The sequence below is a fragment of the Sciurus carolinensis genome, chromosome 1 (assembly GCF_902686445.1).
Source record: "Sciurus carolinensis chromosome 1, mSciCar1.2, whole genome shotgun sequence".
Taxonomy (NCBI): domain Eukaryota; kingdom Metazoa; phylum Chordata; class Mammalia; order Rodentia; family Sciuridae; genus Sciurus; species Sciurus carolinensis.
The window spans coordinates 130184161-130205692 of NC_062213.1; the positions used below are offsets into that span (position 1 = coordinate 130184161).

The 21532-nt window shown below is 38.2% G+C and overlaps 1 non-coding gene across 1 annotated transcript; it reads right to left on the reverse strand.

Moving 5' to 3' along the window:
* Positions 1-20512: 20512 nt before the first annotated feature.
* Positions 20513-20619, reverse strand: LOC124968203 (U6 spliceosomal RNA). The gene has a single exon (XR_007105647.1). It is a non-coding gene; the product is annotated as a U6 spliceosomal RNA (small nuclear RNA).
* Positions 20620-21532: the final 913 nt, after the last annotated feature.

The window sequence follows — 21532 nt, forward strand, 5'->3', positions numbered from 1 at the left end:
CAGGCTGGGGATATAGCGCAGTGGTAGAGGGCTTGCCTAGTATGTTCAGGGACATACCTTTAATCCTCAGTACTGTGTAAAAGGAAGAAACAATCCAGGCATCCTGACTCCAGGGTCTGTCTTTAACCAGCACACTATGTGACGTTTCTTTTTCTTTCTTTCTTTCTTTCTTTTTTTAAATATTTTTTAGTTGTTAATGGGCCTTTATTTTGTTTCTATGTGGTGCTGAGAATCAAACCCAGTGCCTCACACATGGTAGGCAAGCACTCTGCCACTGAGCCACAACCCCAGCCCACTATGTGACCTTTCTTGTAGACCATTTGGCTTCATCTTGAACAATTCCAGTGATGGGAAGCTGTCTCAGAGGATTCCTGGCACTGTTAAGTCATTTCATCAGTTAGCATGCCTCCCCTTCATTATTAGTTCATGCCATAGGCTGTTGTCCAATATGGTTTCCTATTGTTTAAATAAGAAGAGAACTCCAGAGCCTGAGGCAGGAGGATCATAAGTTCAAGGCCAGCCTTGGCAATTTATCAAGACATTGTCTCAAAATAAAACATATAAGTGCTGGGGATGTAGCTAAGTGGTAAAGCACCCCTGAGTTCAATTTCCAGTGCCATACACAAAAACCAAATATTTCAATGGCTAATAAGCACATGAAAAAATAATCAACATCATTAATCATTAGGGAATTACAAGTTGAAAACATAATAAGATACCACTTTATATTCACTAGATTGGGTATAATCAAGAAGACAGAAAATAACATGTTAACAAGGATGTGGAGAAACTGCAACCCTTATAAATCACTAGTGAGAATGTAAAATGGTTCAGCCACTTTGGAAAAACAGCTTGTCACTTTTTTTTTTTAAAGATTAAGCTTAAAATTACTTTATAACCCAGCAGTTCCCCTCCTAGGTATGTACTCAAAAGAAAGGAAAACATTTCCTCAAACTTGTATGAGAGGTTTACTTATAATAGACCAAAAGTGGAAACAATGCATCAATTTACAAATAAGTAAAGAACAAATGGTATAGCCATACAATGGAGCTTTATTTGGCAGTCAGAATGATCCTAAAACATGAATAATCAGAAAAATGAGATATTACACTCCGTTTATGTATAATCTATCAAAATGTATAAGTACTTTCTACTCTCATGTACAACAAATTAGAACAAATAAAAAGTTAAAAAATAAGAAGAGAGGCACAAAAGAGAGTGAAGACCACAAAGAATAAAATTCTTCAGTCTGACCTTCCTCCTTCAAACATTCCTGACCCACTTCCAGTTCTGTGGACTTCCTGAAAAGACAAAATTCTGTTTTTCCTTTTCAAAGTAAAGTCCCAACTCTATGTGTTCAGGAATAATTTAAGGTAGCTTACCTGAGTTTTATGATTAGCATAAATTAAAAGTCTATGACATGACCCAGTAGTTTCACTTTTAGATATTTGCCCAACAGAAATAGTTATAGGAACTTACAAGGACAAATATTCATTTTTTTCTTTTTTTTTTTGCAGTGCTGGGGATTGAACCCAGGGCCTTGTGCTTGCAAGGCAAACTCTACCAACTGAGCTATATCCCCATATATATTATATGATATAATAAAAATATTGAATATATATATATTGAATTTATATATTTTATATATATATTCAATATTTTTATTATATCATTTTTGTAATTGTATAAAACAGACAATTTAAATGTCCATCATTAAGGAAGTGGGTAAGTAAATAATAAATAATAGAGTAACTTCATTTTGAAATACAAAATGTAACTTGGAAAAATGTCAGTAACAGTGTGGAATTTAGAAAGTAATTTTTGTAACTATATTTGTAAAAAGAATATTGTATGCATTTAAAAAGGTTTGGAAGCCTATGCTCCAGATTATTCATAATAGTTACCCCTAGGGATGGAGGTGGTAGTAGGAAAGGATGAGAGAAGAATTCCCAATAGTTAAGGTCATCCCATTGTATTTTAGATACAAAGGGCAAGGGCTTCCTAGGCACCATGGCTCCGAGGGTAGTCAACTAATGTTTGCTGAATTGATTAATCAATTAGATCATGTCTTCAGAATGTATTGTGCATTTTAAACAATAATTTTAAAAACAGAGGAAGGAAAAAAACAATTCTAAATCAGTCTCCCCCCAAAAGATATCAACATTGTTTCTCTGCTATTCAGATTACTTTTAGCTTACAATATATAATATTAATATAAATTTTCCATATTTGCTCTTGAGAAAGATCATTGGCATTTTAAAAATGGTGCTTGATGACATGTCATTCCCATTGTCATTGCAGTGGAGGTACAACAGTTAAAAAAATGTAACAGGTTGTGGTGGTACATGTCTGTAATCTCAGCAACTGGGGAGGCTGAGGTAGGAGGATCACAAGTTCAAGGCCAGCCTCAGCAGCTTAGTGAGACCCTGTCTCAAAAAGTTAAAAAAAAAAAAAAGGACTGGGGATGTGACTCAGCAGTTAAGTACCCCTGGGTTCAATCCCTAGTAACCAAAAAAAGAATTAAAATAAAAATAATATAAAGAACATTTTTTTTCTTTGTAAAAGTTCCTTGAAGAAAATGTGGAAAGTAAGAAAAAGTGTAAAGAAGTGTAAACAATGTCACCTATAATCTCACACTCCAAAGATAACACTATGAACTTTTAAATGTTTTTCTTTCCTTTTTTTTTTTGTGCTCAGTACTTCTTTTTGGTAGGTTTTATAAATTGTGATAACATATATATATATATGTTATATATATTATTTATATATATATATATATATATATATATATATATATATATAATGTGCTATTTTAACCATTGTGTATGATTTAGTGATATTCAGTACATTTACATTATTAGGCAACCATTATGACTGTTCTATTCCAGAATTTTCTTTTTAAAAATTTTTTATTTTGAAACAAGGTCTTGCTAAGTTTCTGAGGCTGGCCTTGAACTTGTGATCCTCCTGCCCCAGCCTCCCAAGTAGCTTGGATTTCAGGCATATGCTGCTGACCCTGGCCAGAACTTTCTTATCCCAAATTTAAGCTGTGTTGATTCAATAATAACTGCATTATTCCGTCCTGCTGTCCCTGGAAACCACTATTGTACTTTATGTCTCTATGAATTTGTTTTAGGTACTTCATTTAATTGTATTTTCTTCTAAGAGATTTATAGTCTTAAGTCTCACATTTAGGTCTTTGATCCATTTTTAAGTTAATTTTTGTATATGATGTAAGGTAAGTGTCTAACTTCATTCTTCTGCATTTGAATTCACTTTTCCTGTCACCATTTGTTGAAAAGACTTTCCCTATGTTCAGCACTTTATTTTTTAAAAAAAGCTTTCATTTTGTATAATTTTATTCTTTATTCATTTTTTTAAATGTGGTTCTGAGGATTGAACCCAGTGCTTCACACATGGTCGGCAAGCACTCTACCATTGGGCCACAACCCCAGCCTCATTCAGCATTTTCTTGATGCCAGACTTATTTTGATGGAAGCCTAGGCTGACTTCTCTGGAATGTCCTTATCACCTGCTAATGTGTGCTCAAAAGATTGTAAAGTTACTTGACTAGGAACATAGAAAAGATAAACTCAAGTCTAGTGCAACTACATGGTAGCTCAGTAGAACCTATTGGAAGTGATTGCTGAATATTGACTATACAGAGTTTAATGGAACCTTGGTTAAACCAGTTTCATTTGTCATGAAATGGGGATGATAATAAGATCATCAAGAATAACATAAATACTGGTTATATTATTATGGTTAATAGTTATTGTGGTTAATGCTTATAGGCATTGAACTATGTGCTGGGTTTTATGTTGAATGCTTTACACATATTATTTAATATACCAGTTTATGAGGTAGGTACTATCATTTTTACCATTCTGTTACCTCTGAGAAGGTGTAAAATGAGGAAAATTATATCTTCCTTGCAAAACTGTTGTGAGGATTAAATGCAAATAGCAAACATAAATAGCTTAGCAAAGAACATGCACATAGTAGGTCCTTAACAGGTGGTAGCTTTTTTCCCTCAGTCCTGAAAGGGTTCTCATTAGCACAAAGTGTATTTTAAGAGAATTCTGCTTGGTTGCTGACAATCTTGAATTTCGTAAAACTTCCTCTTCAAGGTGAATTAGAATGATTATACTGGTCAAATAGGAATTATCTGATACCATTTATTTATGGAAGTAGGTAGAATACCTTGTAGTCACCTATCTGCCAGGTGAATGTTTACTGTAAGACACAAGAACATCTTCTATAGTCACTCATCTATAAAAGTGAGAAAGCACTAGCACCCTTGAAAACAGCCAACTACATATTTTGGTCCAGTATGTTAGTGATGTTTTAACTCTTCATTTTGGCTGATGAGGTGCCATTTCCTTAAAACACTTTTCCATTTTACTACACATCCTTCCTTTATTTATTTTAATAATAATTACAGTGAAGATGTACAACTGCCTGAGACCAAACTAGAAGAGGCAAACAGCATCTAAATTAGTTAAGATACTAGTATAGTCTTTAGTGGTTGTAGTTATTCTGGATCACACGTTCTGGTTATTATTTGGATAGTCATTTGATGAATCCAGGCCACATAGATTCTTTTTGGCTGCAGTTAATTTTTTAACTCAATAGGATCAGGTTCTGCTCCTCAGTGACAGCTGGGCTCTCCCTTGGAGCCTATCTACAATCTCTTATTCCTAATTGACTTTCTAATAATTCCCCAAAGCAGCTGTTATAAACCTTTTCCACCCTCCTGCATCTTCTTGATTTTCTCCCTGCTGTTGACATGTTGAGTGGCAGGTGGTTATGCATTACTGATCATTCCCTTTATTGCTGTCTTTGGGTTCTCAACATCTCCAGCTTATATCTCACTACTTTCCTTCTGTCTCTGTCCTCTACTCATACTTTATATGCCAGACATTCTGAACTACTTCCATTCTTGTGAGATTTCCAGGTTTTTGTTCACGTGGTGCTCAGTGCTTGGAAATCATTTCTCCCATTCCATACTTGAAAAAGCTTTACCTCTCCTTCAAAAGTCATCTTTTTTTTTTTTTTTTTTAAGCTTTAGGAACACCTCCCCACTCCTACTCTTTTATGCCCCTTTGCCCTTGGAGGTCTCCTTGTGTTGTGTTACAACTGTCTCCTCATCTAGCTCTTGTGAACTGGAGGATGGGAATTGTGTCTTTGAGATATCTCAGAGAGAGTTGTAGTGAATATCTTCCATTCACTGGTCTAATCATACCCTAATCTTACCCTAATCTTCCTCTGGAGACCTGTCCACTCACTACTTTACTCTTGAGCCAGAGTTTTGGGTGGGACTGATCTAATCCCATCATCAGGTATAGGTCCCTTCTGGCTATTTACCCAGCAATAGCAAATGATAAAAAAAAAACATTTTTTTTAAAAAAGAAAAACATCTTTTCTTTTTGTGGCAGCAATGAAAAGAGATGTGATTCTCTTCCCCGGTATGATGTAGTGTGAAGATTTGAAATCTAGAGTTGTTGATTCATTTTTCTAGCATGAGGAAGATGAAGCTGGTGCCCCAAAAGATAGAACAGAGACGCAGAGCAAACCAGCTTATATAAGTATTTACATATGTGGTGGTGTTATTTAATAACCATTGTATGTTTCTTATGTGTCAAGTCCTATTCTAAGTACTTTATAAATATTAGCTTATTTAATCATATCAATCTTGTGAAATGGTATTATTATCCCTATTTTACAGTAGAGAAAGCAGTACAGCAGACAGGCTATGTAGTTTGCCTGAGGTCACACAGCTCATAAGTGGGGATTTTAAGCTGGGTCTAACCACCAGTCTTAGGCTATCTCTCAGTGTTCAGTGACACCAAAGAAGGGCATAAAGGGCAGGACTTTCTCTGAAGTCAAGTATCAAGTGTTATCCTTTCATCATTATGGTTGAAATTCAGGTGACTGTACCAGGGTGCAAAGTTAGGGAGCCACTCAGGCAGGCCTTGCACTTTCTTTCCTGTGGCTAATTAACATATAACTTGTAATCTCTGAGCAAGCTTTGCATCAGAAAGCCAGATTTTTGAATGTTCCCCACCCAAAAAAGGTAGGCAAGAATCTGTTTCTGTGTGGTTGATTAGATCATGGAATACATGGACTGGAAGGGGACCTTGAAGGTGATCCCTTCTGACCCTCTTATATACTAATGTGAAAACTGAGGCCAGTAACGGAACTGTGGCTTGCTCAAGGTCAAATGGTTAGGGATGCATCAGCACTGGTGCCTTTCCTAGGATGCATAGGTGTGGTATGTTTGCTTTGTTGGGGTTTACAACACTTACCATTACAAAGCCAGGCTAAAAGGTTTGGATCCTGCAGCACTGGGGCTACAAGAGAAAGAACAAAAGTCAGCACAGTCTGTCTGTCTGTCTGTTTCTCTCTCTTTTTTAAAATGGTGCTGGGGATGGAGCCCAGGGCCTCAAACAACTAGGCAAACCCTCTACCACTGAGCTACAACCCCTCCCCCGAGTTTCTGCTCTTCTTTCTTATGATCATTCTCAGTGACACCTCCCAGGAAACCTGGAGGTCTTGATGGGCTGGTCCAGGTCACCTTGAATATTTATCTTCCTTGACTACTCAAAAGTATCTGACACTGGTATTCCTTCCCTCCTTCAAGACACCACAACCTCTTGTTCTGTTCTTCTCCTACTCTATCTGTTCTGTCCTTTCTGTTTTTCTGTCCTCTCTCTGTTCTTCTGTTCTCTATCTGTTCTTCTGTCACCTTCATGAGTTCTTCTACCTAATATTAAAGGCCAGCATCCATCCCAGAACCTTACTTTTTCTCTCTTGTCATATTCTTCCTGTGTGAGGTCATCTGTCACCATAGTTTTAATGATGTAAACGCTGGTATTTCTCAGATTTACTTCTCCTTCTTGTCCTTCTCCAAACATTAGACTCACACATTCAAGTTACTTGCTGGGCAACTCCATTTGGTGTCTCTTGAGCACCTTAGCTCTCACATGGACAAAATAGGTCTTACTGTTTCTTTACCTCTCTGGCCCTCCTAACCTAGTTCTGTTTCCCTGATGGTCTCTGTCTCAGTAAAGGTACTATCACCCACATAGCTTACAGTCTTGAAACTTTTGAGTTTGACTTTCCCCCACCCCAGTCACTTCTCCTTCATTAGCTGCAATAGCTTATGACTATGCAATAGCTTAGTCTCCCTGTTTCAGACTTGCCCCATTTGAGCTTGTTCTGTTCATTGCAACCAAAATGTGCTTTTTCTTTGGTCATCAAAAAAGTGTATTTTTAAATTATAAAACTGACATGACAATTGCAAACAATGTAGTAGTGTATAAAGTGCAAACTGAAAGATTCCCTTCCCTCCTGTTCCCAAATTCAGCGTAATGAACAGTTTGATGTATCTTCCATCAGACTTTTTTTTTTTTGTATTTGTTGGAACAGATATTATTTTGGTCATCTATCATAGACTGTTTGCCATTTTATTTTCCAACAATCCCAGACTCTCCATGTTTCTTTGCACATGCCAAGCTCTAGGTCCTCTCCTTGATTTTGCTTATTCTTTCTTTGCTCTTTCTTTGCCTTCATTCCTCCAGCCAATACCTACTCATCCTTTAAGATTAATGTGTGTTACCTCTTCCTAGATGCTCCCCAGACTCAGTGGGTAGATCCCCTTTTACTAGTCTCACTGCATTATCATGAACTGGTGTTTCTCACTACAGTGGAACCTCACAAGAAAGATACTGTGCCTTTTTCTTTGTATTCCCTACACTTGGCAAAGATCTGGCATGGAGTGCTCAGTTTGCATGAGTGACTGTGGCTCTATTTTTGCCTGAATTGCCTTATGAACTACACATGCTTTGGGATGGGAAGAGACAAGCAGAAGGACTCTGAAGCCTCCTGACAGTCAGTATAGGAGGCAGCAAGAGTAGGAAACAGACTAGGTATTGAAGAAAAAGGACACAAGGAAAGGAAGGAAAGGAACTAATGTTTATGAAGTATTTAATGTCAATTTAACACTTGCATATGTTATTTGTTCCTTTCAACATTGCCATTCCCATTTTATAACATCAGACTCCTGTTCCTTCCCACTTCCAAAGCAGACTTTCATGGCAATTCTCCAGGGAGTTTCCAGGCCCTTGGTCCTGGCCTGGGGCTGCATCATTGGTTCTTCTTGTTCTGAGGCTCCAGCTTCTTATACTGAGCATCTACTGTTCCTGCAGCTCTCCAGCCTACAGATGGTCACTGTGGGACTATCCAGCTTCTGGTCATGTAAGCCAAACTAATAAATCCCCTTATTGTAATTGGAGGTCAGTCAATTGATATCTCTCTCTCTCTCTCTCTCTCTCTCTCTCTCTCGTTGATTCTGTTCCTCTAGCAAACCCTGACTAATACAGTGGGATTGAACCTAGGACCTCTTGCATGCTAGGAAGCTGCTCCACCACTGAGATATACCCCTAGTCCTTTTTAAATTTTATTTTGGGACAGGGTTTTATTAAGGTGCCCAGGCTGGTATCGAACTTGTAATCCTCCTGCCTCAGACTCTGAGTAGCTAGGATTATGGGTATGTGCCACAATGCCCAGTTTTGTTTACTTTTTAAAAAAATACCCATTTGGAATTTATTTTTGTATAAGGCATAGGATTAGAGTTCACTTTTACTTTTCTCTCATGTCAGTTACCAGTTGTTACAGAGGAAGGCTGTACGTGGAAAAGAAGCATTGGTATTTGGGAGATGAGACATTGAACTGTGTGGAATAAGAATGGGAGTGCTACAGTTTGAATCTTGAATACCCCTCAGAGGCCTGTGTGTTGAAGGCTTTGGCCCCAGCTCATGGTGCTATTGGGAGATGAGGCTATTTAGGATGTGGGGTGTAGTGGAAGGAACTTAGGTCATCAGGGGCATTCCCTTAAAGGAAATATCGGGGCCTCTGCCTTTCCTATCTCTCTTTGCTTCCTGGTTGCCATGAGATGAATAGGCTTCCTCTGCCATGTGCTTCTACTGTTGATATACTGTGCCACCACAGGCTAAAAGGCAGAAGGGCCAAGCAATTGTGGACTGAAAATTCTGAAACTATGAGCCAAAATAAATCTTTCATCTTTATAAGTTGTTTATCTCATGTATTTTGTCATAGTGATGGAAAACTCACTTTTAATAGAAAATTGATACTAGAAGTGGGGTTGTTGTAAGTGACTATTCTGACAATGGGGTTCACAAATCTTTGGAAAAGTTTGGAGAAGTAGGTTAGAGAAAGCCTGGAATGAAGAGCTTATGAGGACTCAGATGAACAAAATGCTGAAGGAAATGTGGATGGTAAAGGGAGGGTTCAGATTCTACTGGGGCTTGAACTATAGGCTATTCATGTTACATTGTGGCAAAGAATTGACTTCCTTTTTTTCCATGCCTGGGAGACTTTGTGGGAGGCTGAATTTAAAGGTAATGAACTAATTTATTTGGTAGAGGAAATTTCAAGGCAGCATAGCATTTAGGTAGTGGCATGGGTATTGTTGGCTGTTTTTAGCCAAATTTACTGTGAGAATCAGCAAAGAGAGGCAGAGCGGAAAAATCTGGAAAACTTGCAGTTTGGCTAGAAAAAGAGTGTTTAGAGGTGCTGGTAAGGACAATAATGTTGCTGAAGAGATTTGTGCCTTAAAAAAGAAGCCAAGTAGTTAGTACTGAGAAAATAGGAAAGATACCTAAGGGTATTTCAGGAATTGTCAAGACCAAAAGTCACAGGCTTAAAGGTATAAAAGTATAAACTGGTTTGTTGCAAAGAATTTGTTTGGGAGGGGAGGCTTGGGGTACCCTGCTCACACAGGGCCACCTAGGGAATTGTTTTCCTGGATTTGTGACTGTATGTTCAGCTGGCAAGGCACTCAGAGGCTGCTATAGCTGTGTTTCAAGCAGACCCCAGTACAACTTGGACTGGCAATAAGACCTTGGCAATGTCCACTTGTGCTGGTTTTTCAGATTTGCAGAATCAAAGAGTTATGGGGTCATGGAGGTTTCTACCCAGATTTCAAAGAAAAGCCTGAGAGGCCAGGAAGTGGGTGGCAGGGTCAGAGTACCTTATAGGGTGACTTGTAAAACTGTGATAATGAAGCCAAAGCATCAATGAAGACACTAGGAAGTTAGAGATGCCAGGACTTGGAACAGTTGCCAAGGGAAGCTATAGGCAGTGTACAAAGTCATTCCGAGAGAGTGACTGTGGGCTGCAGCCAGTAAGGACATAGCAGCAGGGTGCCTATACCCTTATGAGCCTACTGCTAGAGAGTGCTCTGGATGTTGAACCATGGAGACAGGAGTTAAGGTCTAAAGTTTACTTTTAGTCTTGGTTTGGTCTTACTGTTTTCCTCTTCCTTCCTTTTCTAATGGGAATGTTTAGTGCCATGGTATATTGGAAATGTGTAGCTTTCCAAAGTTTTATAGGGGCTTATAGCTGAGTTTGCCTAGAGTCTTGGGAGAGATTTTGAATTGGACTTTTGAGGAGTACTGCAACTATTTTTGGGGACTCTCAGAGGTGGACTGAATGTATTCATTTATTTATTTTTGGTACCATGGATTGAACACAGAGGAGCCTAACCACTGAGCGGCATCTCCAGTCCCCTCCTGTCCTTTTTTATTTTGAGACAGGATCTCACTGAGTTGCTTATGACCTTGCTAAGTTGCTGAGGCCGACTTTGAACTTTTTATTCTCCTGCCTCAGCCTCCTGAATTGCTGAGATTGCAGGCATGCACCACGGTGCCCATTGGACCGAATGTATTTTGTATTATGAAATGCATGTGAGCCTCTTGGGGCCCAGGGTAGAATGCTATAGTTTGGATCTTGAATATTCTTGATGTGCCTGTGTGTTGAAGACTTGGTCCCCAGCCCATGTTTCTATTGGGAGATGGTTTCTATTTAGGAAGCAGGGCCTAGTGGAAGGAAGTTAGGTCATTGGGGGTGATATTGGGCCCTCTGCCCCTTCCTGTCTCTCTTTGCTTCCTGGCTGCCGTGAAGTGCAGAGACTTCCTCTGCCATGTGTTCTTGCCATGATATACTGTGCCACCATAGGCCCAAAGCATCAGGGCCATGTGACCATGGACTGAAATCTCTGAAACTATTAACCAAAATATACCTTTCCTTTTTACAGGTTGTTTATCTCAGGTATTTTGTCACAGTGATGGAATGCTAACACAGGGAACAAGAAAAAATGAGACTTACATTTTGGATGGTGACCGAAAACTACAAAATGTATCATTTGGGTATGGGCAGTCCATACAGATGTGGGGAGTCAGGTTGTCTTTGGGAGGACCTAATTTGTGACCCTGGAGCAACTCATGTGTTAAGGCAGGTTTATAGGCCAACTCAGGGATGAGGCCTCAGTAGTCATAGATCACACCAGAAGTTTCCAAAGGACTAAATGTGGAGCAGCTGCAGGCCATAAAGAGATTTTTTTCCCTCAAAAGCCTTCATCACCTTTCTCGTAAAACATCCAAGATGAAGTCTGAGCCCCCAAATAACCATCATTTACTCTCTTCCCTGCTTGAGACAATTGCAGCTATTCAACAATGCCAAGAATCATGCTCTTCTAATATCCATTTTGATTTAAAATCTTTTATGTTTGAGATGGACTTTTCTCTGTTGACAATGGGCTGGGTTTGGCCAACTCATTAGGTGTGGTACTCCTGGCTTGTGGTAAATCCTGATTGGAAAACAATATAAACACATTTCCTGGTTAAGTGTATAAATGCACATAGATATTGGTTGTTCTCCTCCCTACCACTAACATATACTGAAGAAGAAGCAATCTATAGCAATTCAGACATGCTCAGCATCTGGCCCTCATAAAAAAGCTTGAGTGAGTCATAATTCTGTGCCAATAGGAGAGGTCATCTTGCTTGTGGAGAGAATTCAGTTTATCCCCCATTCTGCCTATGACACTTTCCATTACTTTATGATGATCAGTTTGATTTGTGTACTAAAAGACAGGATAAGAATTTGGGGAAGGGGCCAGGTGCAATGACACATGCCTATATTCTCAGAGACTTGGGAGGCTGAGACAGGAGGATTGTAAGTTTGAAACCAGCCTCAGCAACTTAGCAAGGCCCTGTCTCAAAAAATAAAAAAGCTGGGGGTGGGGGGGCGGAGTAATTCAGTGGTAAACAGCCTCTGAATTCAATCCCCAGTACAAAATTAAAAAAAAAAATGGGGGGAAGGAAGCAAGGAGAGGATGAGGAGGATCAAGACAGTTACATTATTCAAGGCAAAAGTTAGCAGTTTTGAAGTAAGCAACCTGTTTTTGCTTTCGAGGAATCAACAGCAACAGCAGAAAGCAGTGGAAAGAACCTTGACCCCCTTCTCCTAGTTGTAGGCTACTTAGTCTGTTGGCAACTCACTTTGTTCATCTGACAAGTGGGATCAGGAATAGCTATTGCTAGGAGTAGTACTGGGTGCCAGTTCTGGAATAAACTCTTTAAATATGTCATCTCATTCAATGCTCAAGACACCTCCAGAAGGAGGTGGCATTAAACCATTCTTCATTTGAAGGCATTGAAACTTGAGAGGCTAAGAGGCCTGTCAAGGGCACAGATCTGTCAGGACTCAAACCCCTGTCCATCTAGTTCCAAATCATATATTTTTCCCATTATTGGTTGCTGACATTGAGTCAAAGGATGCATTACAGTCTCCCTAGGGAAGGGGAAAAACAAGGCAGCTTCCCTGTTCCAAGGCCTGGAATATCTCTGTGTTCTTGATCCTGACAGAAGGCCCAGTTCTGTTTCCCACCCCTGTTGTCTACTGGGAGGTTGCTGGCAGGTTGCTAATCTGATAAATAGCTTCCTATTAAGGTGGAATAGGTGAGCTAAGGAGTTGCTATATTGCTCTCTCTGATGGCAGGTAGAAGACTCCAGGGACTTTGCCCACAGAAGTACTCTAGGACTGTGATCTGTAAAGATAAGGGCTTTGGGGTCAGTAAGTCCTGGGTTAGTTTCTTTTTTCTTTTTTTTTTACTTGTTGATGGACCTTTATTTCTATTTTTATATGCAGTGCTGAGAATTGAACCAGTGGCTCACACATGCTAGGTGAGTGCAATACCACTGAGCCACAATCCCAGCCCATGGGTTAGTTTCTTTTTTTTGCGGTACTGGGTATTGAACCTAGGGCCTTGTGCTTGTGAGGCAAGCACTCTACCAACTGAGCTATCTCCCCAGCCCTGGGTTAGCTTCTTGCTAGCAGTGTGACCTTAAGTTGTCTGATCTTTAGTTCTTCATTGATTAAATGTGGATAAGAATGCTTACTGTGAGCCCCACATGGTGGCACATACCTGTAATCCCAGCAAGTTGTGAGGCTGAGGCAGGAGGATTGCAAGTTTGAGTCCAGCCTCAGCAACTTAGTGAGACCCTAAGCAACTCAGTAGTGAGAACATGTCTCAGAATTAAAGAAAAAATGCTTACTATGAATGGTGGATATTGTTTAGAATATGAAATGAGATAATATGGGAAAATCTATCTAGCACCATTACACACAAGTAAAAGACAGTTGTTTCCATGAAGGATGTAGACATACCTCCAGGGAAGCTGTTAAGACATTGAGTAGTTTTTGTGTGCCATCTCCCAAATCCACATCGTGGCTAGTCATTTATTCATTTGTTTAGTAAATGCATTCTAAATATTCACTGTGTTAGCTGTTAGGGACGAGTTCATATGAGACAGTGTATTTGCCTTTTAGAGCTTATAGTTGAACTGGAATTACATAGCAGGTAATTACCCATTAAAGTCACAGGTGACAGGGCCTGAGAATATAAGCCTGATGATCTCAGTGGAGCCTGTTAAAGATTCTGACATTTGAAAATCCAGGCCTCCTCTATAGGTATAAGAGGGGCTCTTGTGGAGTTTGGGGCATACCTCCATTCTTGGTAGGATAGGAAAGGCTATGCTTCTAAATTGCTGGGAGGAGGAGGTGAAGGAGAAGTTGGTAGAGGTAGATCTCTGGGGATGGGAGGTGGGTCTGGCGGCCCTGGAAGTGTTTCCCATCTGGTGTTGGCAAAAACCCACCACCTTTGGCAGAGAAAGACTGATGCTTCCATTCAGAATTTATGGGATAATTTATTTGTTACCTAAGACGTTTATAGAGTGTTAGATGTTGCCATATTTTTCAGGGACAATAAATGTGGCCATAACCTGTTCTAACTCCCATCCTACTGACTCACCAGTCAGTCACCTTGACACTGGGCAGGCCAGTAAGTACTCTTGTCCTCTCCTGGGTAGTAGAAAGATGGGTGACTGAGTTTAGGCATAGAACTTGGAGAAAGGGCTCAAGGCCATTTGGCTTGGTAGGAAGCCCAAGGTACCACTGTCCTGGGCATTAGGCAGGGAGTGGGTTTCCCCAGAGATCTACCTCTACCAACTTCTCCTTCACCTCCTCCTCCCAGCAATTTAGAAGCATAGCCTTTCCTATACTACCAAGAATGGAGGTATGCCCCAAACTCCACAAGAGCCCCTCTTATACCTATAGAGGAGGCCTGGATTTTCAAATGTCAGAATCTTTAACAGGCTTCACTGAGATCATCAGGCTTATATTCTCAGGCCCTGTCACCTGTGACTTTAATGGGTAATTACCTGCTGTGTAATTCCAGTTTCATCCTTTTGGGATTTCCAGATCTAGCTCCCCATGATATTGCTGGATCTTCAGCAACAAACACCCACTCCAAAGCTAGCAGTCATGTTCATCATGAGCTCCCAAATACATAGGAAGCTCATTCACATCTTAGATTGTTTGATATGGGATCCCAACTGTTCCACTTCTTAGCCATAGTTGGTTCATCTCTCAATACCAGCTCTCATTCTGCCTCCTTCAGGAAGCCACCCTTCTACAGCACATGCTGATCTTTGTGCTCTTGAATCTCCCCATTTTAGACTCTTCATTAATTATCTCACTAATTAATTCAGTACATCAGTATGTCTTACCTGTTCTGTATGAAAAATACTTCCCAAATTCATCAACTTCTCTCCATTTCACTGCTTTCCCCATTAACCTCCGCTTGGATTATTAAATACCCTTGTAAATAGTTTCTCTGCTTTCACTCTGCCTCCTTCCAACCTATCCATACTGTATAAGTGTCCAGTGGTCCTTTTTAAAGGTATATTTTTCTCTAGTTACTCCCCAGTTTATAATTACCAATAGCTTCCCAAACTCTTCACCACAGCCCACAAGGCTGTGGTCCTTGGATGCATTTCCAGCCTCTTATCATTTCATTCATCTTGCTGTTTCTGTTTCAGGCACCTCAGCTATTTCTCTGTTCTTCAAAAAGGCCAAGACTTTTCTACTGCTTCAGGGCCTTTCTGTTTGTTTACTGGACATTTTACAGAGAATGGTCTCAGCTCCCTAGTGCCTGCCTCTTATTATTCAGTTTTCTCTTCAAGTGTCATCTCCTTGACAAGGTCCTCCTAACTGTTATGGTCTGGATATGAAGTGTCCCCCAAAAGCTTCTGTGTTAATGCAGAAATGGTCAGAGGAAAAATGATTAGATTATGAGAGCTGTAACCTGATCAGCCCTCCCTAGTTTGAATGGTAACTGTAGGTAGGTGGGGAATGGCTGGAGGATATGTATCACTGGTTCCCTGGAAGGATATATCTTCCCTGCCCGCTCCCCACTTCTTAGTCAACTGATCTTGAACAGAGAAGCACTCCTCTACCACACCCTTCTGCCATGTTCTGCCTCACCTTTGGCCCAGAGCAATGGAGTCAGCCCAATATGGACAAAATCTCTGAAACTGAGCCAAAATAAACGTTCCCACCTCTAAGTTATTCTTGTCCGCTGTTTTTTTCACAGCAGGGTAAAGCTGACTAACAAACACTGACCATCTGAGTGGCTCCTATCTCCTCAGCTAACACTTCATCTCATCTTTCCTTTACATCATTAAGCTTTCCTGAACTTTAACCTGTTTCCTTTTTTGTCTGTTTTTCCCTACTAGAGAGGAAGCAACTCCAGAATAGAAACAATGTCTCTCGATATATTGAGTTTAGAATAGTGCCTAACATATAAACAAAACCAAAAAAATTGATTTAATAATTTGTTACATGAGTATTAAATTCCTTCTATGTATAGGGCACTGAAAATCAGAACTCACTCATTAGAAATAAAAATATTTGTCCTGGAACAGGGTTTCTCACAGGTAGTCCTTAACTCTGGTGGTCTGTCACATGATAGTTTAAGAGGAGAAATTGATGGAAAAATTTTGTTCACATACACTTAACATGTACAATTAAATACAATTAAAATGTAAGGTTAGTTATAATTTCCATAGAAATTCTATTACCTTCTTAATTTATGAAATTTGCTTCAAAGACTGTATTGGTCAGTTCATGGCAACAAATTTCGGTTACCAATTATAGATTATTTTGAATATGTTTTATATCATGATAGTGTTACAAAGCTTAGTCGTAAGAAATTTACTCCCCCACCCCCAATACTGGTGATTGAACCCAGGGTCTTGTGCATGCTGGGCAAATCCTCTATCACTGAGCTATATCCCCAGCCACTACATTTTAAAAATAATGACTATTTGTTTCATAGACATTATCATTTATTTTGCTTCTTGTATTTCAGTGTTTGAATATTTTAGCATAATTGTACTGTGAAAATGTGTAAAAAACTTTAGTTTTAAACTCTCCTTAATTGGTACATGTTATTTTACAGAATTTCTGGTTTCATTGTGGCATCTTCACACATGCATATAACATAACTTGATCAATTTCATTCCCCAGCACCTTCCCTTACCCTTCTCTCCTCCCTCTCCTTGACTACCTTCTTTTACACTAAAGGTCTCTTTTCTATTTTCATGAAAATTTCCTCCACACACATACTTTTTAAAAATTTTCCCCCCCTCCAGCTTTCACATTTGAAAGAAAATATACAGCACTTATCTTTCTGAGTCTGGCTTATTTTGCTTAACATGATGCTCCCCATTTCCATCCTTATTCCTGAAAATGTCATAATTTCATTTTTCTTTATGGCTGAATAAAACTCTGTTGTGTATATATTTATATATATACAGCATTTTCTTTATCCATTCATATGTTGATGGTCATCTAGTCTGATTCCATAACTTCACTGTTGTAAATTATACTGTGATAAACATGAATATGCATGTATCTCTACAATATGTTGTCTTCAGTTCTTTTGGGTAAATACTGAGGAGTGGTATGGTTATAGCTGAATTATGATAGTTTTCAATTTGCTTTTTGAGGCACCTCCACACTAATTTCCACAGTGGCTCTACTTACTAATTTGCATTCCCACTAACGGTGTATATGAATTCATTCCTCTTTCCCTGCATCCTTACCACCATTTATTGTCATATATATTCTTGATAATTGCCATTCTGACTGGAGTGAGAAGGAATCTCAGTGTAGTTGGATTTGCATTTCCCTGTGGCTAATGATATCGAACATTTTTTCATATAGTAGTTGGCATTTATGCTTCTTTTAAGTGTCTGTTTAGTTCATTTGCCCATTTGTTGCCTGTGCCTGTAGGCTGGAGTGTTTCCCTATGTTTATTTCTAACAGTTATAAAATTTCTGGTCTACACTTAGACCAGAATGGTCTCTGATCCATTTTGAGTTAAATTTTATTCAGGGTGAGAGGGTTCTGATTTCATTCTCCTACTTAAGGATATTCTCAGTTTTCCCAGCACCATTTGTTAAAGAGACCATCTTTTCTCCAAAATATGTTTTTGGCATCTCTGTAAAAATCATATGACTATAGCTGTGTGGGTTTGTCTCTGTGTCTTCTGTTCCATTGATTTATGAGTCTGTTTCTCTGACTGTATCATGCTGTTTCAGTTACTATAGCTCTGTAGTATAATTTTAAATTGGATATTGTAATGTCTGTAGCATTGCTTTTTTTTGCTCAGAATTGCTTGACTGGGTTCTTTTGCTCTTCTGTATGAATTTTGAAATCATTTTTCTAGTTCTATGATGATCATCATCCTTATTTTGATGGGGATTGCATTGAATCTGTATTGCTTTTGGTAAGGTGGCCATTTTAATATTAATTCTGCTATCCATGAACATGGGAGATCTTTCCATCTTCTAGTGTGTTCTTCTATTTCTTTTTTTTTAGTGTTCTGTAATTTTGCATGCAAAAGTCTTCCACCTCCTTGATTAAATTTATTGCTATGTATTTCATTTTTGAGGATATTGTGAATGAAATTGTTTTTCTGATTTCTTTCTTTGTAGATTTGTTATTGGTGCATAGAAACACTATTGCTTTTTGTATGTTGATTCTATCCTGCTACTTTGCTGAATTTGTTGATCAGATCTAGAGGTTTTCTGGTAGAGTCTTTAGGGTCTTCTAAGTAGGATCATATCATCTGCAAACAGGGATAATTAGATTTCTTTTTCTTTTTGTACCATTTTATTCTCTTGCCTAATTGCTCTGGCTAAAATTTGAAGTACTATATTGAATAAGAGTGGTGAGAGTAGACATCCTTTGTTTTTTATTTTTAAACATTTTTTATATTTTGTTTTAGTTGTAGGTGAACACAATACCTTTATTTTATTTTTATGTGGTGCTGAGGGTTGAACCCAGGGCCTCATGCATGCTAGGCGAATGCTCTACCACTGAGCCACAACCCTACTCTGATATCTTTTTCTTGTTCCTGTTTTTAGAAGTAGTGCTTTCAGTTTTTCCCCATTCAGTATGATGCTGGCTTTGGGTTTGTCATATATATCCTTTATTATGTTGAGTGTAAATTCCTTCTATTCCTAGTTTCTTCAGGGTTTTACCAGGAAGGGGTGTTGAATTTTATTAAAGTCTTTTTTCTGCTTCTATGAGATGATCACATGATTTTTGTCTTTGATTTATGTGGTATATTATGTTTATTAATTTGTGAATGATGAACTATCCTGATATCCTTGCGATGAAATCAACTTGATCAAGATGTGTGATCTTTTAAATGTGTTGCTGAACTTGATTTGCAAGTAATTTGTTAAGGATTCTTGAATTTATGTTTATCAAGAACATTAGTTTGTAATTTTCCTTTTTTGGGGGAGGGTACTTGGGGATTGAACTCAGGGTCACTCAACTACTCAGTCACATCCCTATCCCTATTTTGTATTTTATTTAGAGGCAGAGTCTCACTGAGTTGCTTAGGCTGACTTTGACCTCACAAACCTCCTATGTCAGCCTCCTTTGTAGCTGGGATTATAGGCATGTGCTACTACACTGGACTGTATGTTGTATTTCTATTTTCATTTGATTCTAAAAACTTTTAAATTTCTCCTGATTTCTTTGATGACCCACTGATCATTCAAAAGGATATTATTCAATCTCCATGTCTTTGTATCATTTCTGTCTTTTTCTTTGCTGTTGGCTTCTAATTTCATTCCATTATGATCTGATTAGATGCAAGGAATTATTTCCGATTTTTTGTATTTGTTAAGACTTACTTTGTGGCCTAATATATAATCTGTATTGAAGAACATTCCATGAACAGCTGAAAAGAAAGTCTATCCAGTTGTCATTGGATGAAATATTCTGTAGCTGTTTGTCCAGTCTATTTGATAAAAATTATTGTTTAATCCTGAATAGTATCTTTATTGTTTCTTCTGTCTGGGTGACCTATTAGTGACAGTGGTGGATTCAAGTCACTGACTATAATGGTAGTAGGACTATCTGTCCCTTTAATTAAGTAGTGTGTTTTTTTTTTAACACTTAATTTTTTTTTTATAGTTTTAGATGGACAGAATGCCTTTATTTTGTTTATTTTTATGTTGTGCTAAGGATTGAACCCAGTGCCTCACACTTGCTAGGCAAGTTCTCTGCCACTGAGCTACAGCCCCAGCCCAAGTATTATTTGTTTTGTGAAATTGTTCAATGATGTGTGGGGTATAAATAGTTAACAGTCATTACATTTACTTGCTGGATTGTTCCCTTGACCACTATGAGTGACCTTTGTCTCTTCTAATTTTGTTTTCAAATCTGCTTTGTTGGGTATGAGAATAGCTACTCATAATTGCTTTCCTATTCCTTTTACATGGAATATCATTTTCCACTTTGAGTCTTTGGATATCTTTGCTGATGATTCAGTCTGTCAGTCTATATCTTTTAATTAGAGACCATTTACATTCAGTGTTATTGTAGAAAGGTCTGTATTACTTTCTGTCATTTTGTTTTATTTCTAATGTTTGATTCAGTCATTTTTTTTGAAATATTCCATTTTTGTTTATTTAACTGAGCATCAAGATAAATATATCTTAAACAGTACAAATTTTTATATATGGGAATGTCCCACTCCAAAACAAGTTTGAAAAATTTTGCCTTCTTTTTTAAAACCCTGAGCAACCCATGAAAGCAGAACCAAACCCCTGATGTGGATTTTCTTCAATATGGTCAACAGATACTGAGCTTAGATCAGTTTGGCTGATGCTACAGGAAAGAACATAGATGTGGAGAGAAGATGTTACTCTGAAAAATTCCTTTCCAATGCTGAGGTCAATTACCCAGTCTTCAACCAAATAACCTGGGTGGGTGTCATTTCCAAAAAAATATGGAATGCTTCACAAATATGCGAGTCATCCTTGCACAGGAGCCCTGCTAATCTTCTCTGTATCATTCCAATTTTAGTATATATGCTGTAGAAGCAAGCACTTGATTCATTCTTAATTCTCATTTGCTTATTCACTCATCTAATGAAGACACTTTGTTCTTATTCTTTCCCATACTCTTTTGTATGTTTTTATCTTTTTCTTCTGTGTGTAGAATTCCTTTAAGTATCTTCTTCAGTGTTTGCTTAGTGTTCATGATTTATTTGTTTATATTTATCTTAGAAGGTTTTTATTTCTTCATCAATTCTGAAGGACCGCTTTGGGGGATATAGCAATCTAGGTTGGCAATTATTTTATTTTAGAGCTTGAAGTACATCATTCCAAGGCTTCCTGGCCTTTAGAGTTTCTGCTAAGAAATATGCTGTTGCTTTGATGGATTTGCCTTTATAAGTGATTTGGTATGTCTTACATGTTTAAAAGTTTTTAATTTATTTTAGATTTTTGGCATTATAACTATAATGTGTTGTGATCTTGCTTTCTTTCTTGTCTGTTTGGGTTTATATATTCCCCAGAATCTGAATGTCCATCTCCTTTGTAAGGTTTGGTAAGGTTTCTACTATTATTTCACCAAATAGATTATCTATACAATTAGCACATATCTCTACTCCTTCCTCAAGACCTATGAGTACTGTTAATTTTCTTTTAAAAAAATATTTCTTTTAGTTGTAGATGTATACAATACCTTTATTTTATTTATTTATTTTTATGTGGTACTGTGGATCAAACCCAGTGCCTCACACATGCTAGGCAAGTGTTCTACCACTGAGCTACAACCCCAGCCCCTTAAGTTGGTTTTCTTGATGTTGTCCCAGAGTTCTTAGATATTCTGATCATAGTTTCCTATTTTTTTCTTCATTGATGTCTGGATACTCAAGTTTATTTACCTTATATTCAAGTTCTGAAATTCTGTCTTCTGCTTGATATAATCTATTTGTGAGACGTTCAACAAGGTTTTT